We start from the raw sequence: 6,000 nt of genomic DNA, 5'->3' as shown, positions 1-6,000 counted from the left end.
GAAAAGTATGGTCATTTTAATAAATAGAGCTAGATTAACTGAATTTCCATATTGCAATGATTAATTTTATGTGTCAACTTGACTGAGATAACGGATGTTGGTAAAACATTTCTGGGAGTGTCTATGAAGGTGTTTCTGGAAGAGATTAACATTTGAATTGGTAGATTAAGTAAAGAAGATGGACTTCACCAATGAGAATGAACATCATCCAACTTAAGTTGGGAACCTGACTAGGAAGAAAAAAAAAACAGAGAAACAGCTTTTTAAAATTTTTATTAGCACAAAGTAATTATACAAAGCAGTTTAATGTACTTGGATCAAATTTACCCCATCCATATTACTCTTTCTTAACTACCCTCTCTCCTTCCCCCCTCTTTTTTAACAGTTTTCAGTGGGATTCATTCTGCTATTTTCATTCATATGTATAATGTACTTCCATAATATGCATTCTTGTCATGCTCTTTCTTCTCCCTCTTTCCACCCACTGGTCTTACACACACAACAATCCCCCATTTACAGTCATGCCATACTATTTTTTTTAGGTCTAGATTCAAAGGAATGGCTTCTTTAGTCTCCCTTCTGAAGCAGGAACATCAGCATTCCTGGTTCTCAGGCCTTGCACGTGGATCAAGACTTACACCATGGCTCCCTGGTTGTCAGGTGTTCAGGCTTACATTGGATTTATACTACCAGCTCTCCTGTGACTCTGATTTACAGTTGGAAGATCATAGTACTTCTCAGCCTCCATAACTGCATGAGCCAATTACTCATAGCAAATCCCTCTGCATGTATCTATAAGTCACATTGGATCTATTTCTCTGCAGAACTCTGATTAATACACATATGAAAATAATACATTTTAATCCCTACCTTGTGTCATACTTTTTAAAAAATCCATATGGATTGCAAATATGACTATAAAAGATAAGCTTTCAGAAGAAAACAAATTATTAAATATTTACCCAACACAAAAGTATCATACTTTCCCACCTACCCATTTTTAACCCCACCCCTCATTGTTCTTTCTTCCTCAGCTGATGAATATTGGGAAAATTGAGACCGACAGAGGAAACTCACAGCTCTAACAATTCTACAAACTTACCTGCATTTTTACCCAGATTCTTCATTTTATACTTATTAAATTAAAAGCTCTACTTTTTTCCTATCGAGATTTAAAAAAACAAGCAAAAGCCAAAAAAGTCCACTTTTATTCTAGATCTTTTCTATATGACTTATTTTACTCTACTATAAGAAAAGACTAATAATAGCTCCTATAGTATTGGATTAAGTTAGTTATGTGTAAAGAGTATTACATGGTTCAAGGGAAGTACTAAATAAATGTTAATTTGTACAATGTCCACCACAAAATCTTAAGGAAGCTGACCATATTTGTGATCTCCACTTCTTCACCTTTCAACTGCTCTTCAAAATAAAAATCATATAATATTTCATTCATATAAAAATAACTCTCTTAAAGTGCTCTTATTCATATGGTATAAAATTTGAATCCCTTACCATATAGTCTATAAGGCCCTATATGATCTGCCCCCCAGCCATCTCATATTTTCTCTTAATTTTCTCATTTTACTTACCATGCCACAGATAAAATAGCTTTCTGTCTGTTTCCCCAATGTGCCAAGGTCATTTTTACTTTTGTAATTGCTGTTTGGATTTTTTTTTTTTGCAGTTTAAACAACAAAAATTTATTTCTTACAGCTCTGAAGGCTGGATTTCAAGATTTAGGTGTCACCAAATTTGTTTCTACTGAGTCCTCCCTCCTTGGCATGCCAATGGCTCTTTCACTGTGTCCTCACATGATCTTCCATCCCTGGTGTTTTTTCCTCTTCTAAGGACACCTGTCTTGTTTGATCAGGGCCCCACCTTTTGCCCTCATTAACCTTAATTCCCCCCTTCAAAGCCCCATCTTTAAATACAGTCACATCGAGCACTAGGTCTTCAACATACGCATTTTCAGGTAGACACAATTCAGTCCATAACAGTGAGCATCATTTATTATAAGTGCACCACTGCCCCTCATCCATACTCTCATAGAAAAATGATAATCTCCCATTTGTTGAGATGGCAATTGATGATTCCTAAAAATTCTTCATGCTATGATCTCATGGAACATCATCACAGTCTGCTGTTTGGGATTTTTTTAATCTTTTTCCCACAAGCCACCATGGAAGTACAGATCATTTTTTTCACCAAAAAATTCCCCTCTAATAATCATATCAAGAATCAGTTAATGAATAAATCAATTCTAAAGTGTCTTCCTTCCACATCATGCCAATGAAGCTTCTCTGTGTTTCCAAATCCAATAGACATCTCTCCATACGTTATTCTATTTCTCCACTGGTCTACAATTCACTCCTTGAAATTATCCATTTTGGGTTTTGAGACCACTCTTCTCTGGTTTTTCTCCAATCCCATTGTGTCCTCTCTTGTTAGGTATCCTTTGCAGGCTCCTTGTCTTCTCTGGATAACTAAATTTGAAGTGCCCCAGGACTACATCCTATACATTCTCTTTCCATTGCTGGCTCATTCAGTCTGTTGTTGCATTCTTCCAGTGTGGAACTTGCCATAAGCAAATCAGAGAGTAGGAAATAATTCTGACTTTTCCCATTCCAAATGCAATTCCTGGTTAGACACTTGAGACTTCAGAATAGGTGTATAAGGTAGAAGACAGGAAAATCCCATATCATGTTCATAGCTTGCTTAGCAGAGGGCAGGGGGTTTGTGATATTCTCAGGCTTTGATTGTTGTCCTCTTAAGCCTTCCTGCTTTTCTCTGCCCAGGCATGCCACCAGCTCTTCCTGTGATCTATTACTTGTACACTCCCAGCACCTTTGTTCTAACACCACACCCTTTTTGAGCACCTCAATCATGTGCTCTATGCAGACACACACAGGAGGGATTCAGTAATAAAGCAGTCCTGTGTGAAAGAAAGAATAGCAATTAACATCTACCTTTTTATCACATGGTCACAATCAACTCCCTGAGTAGACACACGTTTTGTCATTTATTCTGCCACTTTTGCATGCTCCACTCCAATAATCACCCTGCCTTTCTTCCAAAGGTTAACCAAAGAAACTAGGCTTTCCACAGAGGCATACCATGTCAGAACTGAAAAATGGAAGATCAACACAAAACATGAAGCTATAGTTTATCCATTTTCACATTCTGTTTCTTGCCAGTTTAGCATTGTTGAATCTGTGTGTAGTAGAGCCACATTTTGAAAAAGGTATCACTTTAGAACACAGGAAGGGAATCAAAGACCAACCCACCAAACAAAAATATTTGACAACATGTTTACAGGCGAGAATTCTGCCTTTTACTTGGTGATACTTGGATTTTCCCTTTGCCTGATACTATCCTTCTATTCATATACTTTACAAGAGAAGATGGAGAAAAAAAGACTCTCGGGGAATTAATCTAGTTATTCTTTGTCCAGACACTTACCTGGACAGATGTATCTCTCATACTTAGAGAGCCAATCACCTTATAAGACATATCTCCACCAAGATATGTCTTCTCCCAATGCCCTTAAGATTTGTAATCTAGAAAATAATTGGGTGGTAATAAAAAAATTACAACCTAAACTATTATTTTATTTACTGCATCATTCCTAGTCATTGTTTGCTCCAATTTATTCTGAACTATCTCATCAAAAAGAAGTGTAAATTGTTTGCAAACTCTGGGTATATCCAACTCACCTCCTGGAAATACAGGTATAACTCAGGAAACTGGCTTATTTCTTTTCCCCTACTGCGCACTTAGTATAGGAAAGGATTATATTAGGGTTTATTTTCCTGGTGATAAGGCAGGCCCATGTTGTACAATGTTCCTAAGAGAAAACCAAAATAAGTCACATAACCCATCAGGGACAGAAAATAAGAACAAGAGGCAACAGGCCACAGATTCAAACAAATTTGTGGAAGATGAAAACAGAATGAGGGAGTGGCGAATGGCTTAATTTAGTAGATAAGGGGAAACTCTAAATACCTATAGTGAGAACAACAAAAAGAAGCAAGTCTATCCAACCTACTCATTGGAATCATCTGCTTTAAAACATCTCCTGGAGGACAGAATGGAATCTGTCTCCATTGAGGCTTACTTACAAAAATTCTATGTTTATGTAGTACAATATGATGCTGTGAAATTTATATATTGAAGATCTCCCTGTAATGCTATCTTAAACAAACAAAATGTCATTTTTTTCTTTTACAAAATCGGAGAACAGGAGGGCAGAACAAGTTCGGGTGGCGGGGGGTTGGTACCAATGGCTGGGGGGAGGAGTGGGGAAAGGGTATAGGAGGGTGAATATAGTGCAAGTACTGTGTACACACTGTTTACACATGTATATAAATGGAAAAATGAGAACTGTTAAAACTATTCCAGGAATGGAATGCATTAAATACTTATTTTTTTGTAGTTGAAAACACTTAAAATCTACCTATCCTCTTAGCAATTTTCAAGAAAACATTTTTATTAACTTTAGTCACCATGTTGTACAGAATATCTTCCCCAAGCATAATAAAATGTCTGGATAATAGCAGGGGTTTAAAAAGTATTTGTAAATGAAAAGACTAACTAACTTTCTAATGTATTTACTGATAGTTTACTTACTTAATTCAATCTTTTAATTGTGTTCTATGTTCAAGATTTTCCTTAGGGAGCTGACTTAATATTCTAACATTATTTACACAAAATTCATAAAACTAGTAATAGACAATAAAGAGATAGTGTTAGCATAATGCACTGCAACATTAGTTTTCTTTTGCTACCATAACAAATGACCACAAACTTAGTAGCTTAAAACAATACAAATTTATTATCTTGTAGTTCTAGAAATCAGAAGTTCAAAATTGGTCTCACTGAACAATAGATAAGGTGTCAGTAGGGCTGAGTTCCTTTCTGGAGTCTCTGGAGAATCTGTTCCCACACTTCTTCCAGTTTCCAGAAGCCTCCCACATTCCTTGGTTCATGTCTGCCTTCCTTATCCTCAAAGCCAGCAGCAGTGGCTCAAGGTATGCTTACATTGCTTCTCTCCAACCCTGCTTCTGTCATCACCTCTCTCTTTCTAACCCAGCTAAGAAAGCTTCTCCTCTTTTAAGAACTCATGTGATTGGATTGGACTCACTCAGATAATCTAAAATAACCTCCTCATCTCAGAGTTTTTAACCTTAATCATATTTACAAAGCCCCTTTTGACTTGTAAAATATCATGTATAGGTTCCAGGGATTAGGACATGGACCTCTTTGGGGAGCTTGTCCTCTGTCAAACAAATGCCTGCTGGTCAAGTACCACTGCAGGTACCAGGCAAATGTCCTCGTTGTCTGTTAAAAGTCCTGTTCCTCTGTTGCAAGTTCTGTGACAGTGATGCTGAGCTTTGGAGGGAAATCCCTCCACAGCTAAATCATAAAGTATCACCTCAGGGCAAGCCCCAAATTGCCCCCTGTCCTAACAAGGTTTGATTCTGGCTTTAATCACATATTTCACAGGAATCATCTGACTGACTGCATTTATCCAGGTGTGTCAAGATGACCCATTTTTCTTTACCAAAGAGACAAAAAAAAAAAAAACCCTAGCCATGTAGAATCATACATCTACTATAATACTTTGAAAACTGAAAAAAATGTAAATTAGCTGTCAGAAGATATTCTTTCATTTCATGGTTCATTGGAATGGTATCTTTCCACAGCTAAAGGTCACCCATCAGTGTAGTTTTTGCAGTAGCTATTTTTCTCACTTCTGCACTTTGCTTTTTTCTTTTCCCACCATGTAGAGTGGGCTAATAGCATGTCTTTTCCATCTTGTATAGTTATTGGATTATATTTCTTCCAAACCAAACAAGACTGGGAATTAATTTGTTTTCCCTCATAAACTGGTCTTCCTAAGTCTTCTTTGGCTTCCATATCTCCATGGCTCCGACTGGTAAGGTATTTGCTGTTACTATTCCAACACCATGATGCCAACAGTCAAGAGAGGGCCCATGA

The 6,000-nt window shown here is 37.0% G+C and overlaps 1 long non-coding RNA gene across 5 annotated transcripts in view; it reads right to left on the bottom strand.

The window, feature by feature from the left end:
- Nucleotides 1-204: 204 nt before the first annotated feature.
- The window catches only part of LOC141423235 (uncharacterized), a 103,398-nt gene continuing 97,602 nt past the window's right edge, over nucleotides 205-6,000 (bottom strand). For 3 of the 5 annotated variants that reach the window (XR_012447925.1, XR_012447929.1, XR_012447928.1), the window contains 2 exons: nucleotides 3,717-3,847; nucleotides 205-2,935 (listed from right to left, as the gene is read on the bottom strand). This is a non-coding gene — a long non-coding RNA (uncharacterized lncRNA). The remainder of the gene's footprint in view (nucleotides 2,936-3,716; nucleotides 3,848-6,000) is intronic. The other 2 variants (XR_012447926.1, XR_012447927.1) reach the window with 1 other exon arrangement.

The sequence above is a fragment of the Castor canadensis genome, chromosome 5, assembly GCF_047511655.1.
Source record: "Castor canadensis chromosome 5, mCasCan1.hap1v2, whole genome shotgun sequence".
Taxonomy (NCBI): Eukaryota; Metazoa; Chordata; class Mammalia; order Rodentia; family Castoridae; genus Castor; species Castor canadensis.
The sequence above is the reverse complement of the archived record's forward strand: the minus strand, read 5'-3'. Positions and strand labels throughout refer to the sequence as shown.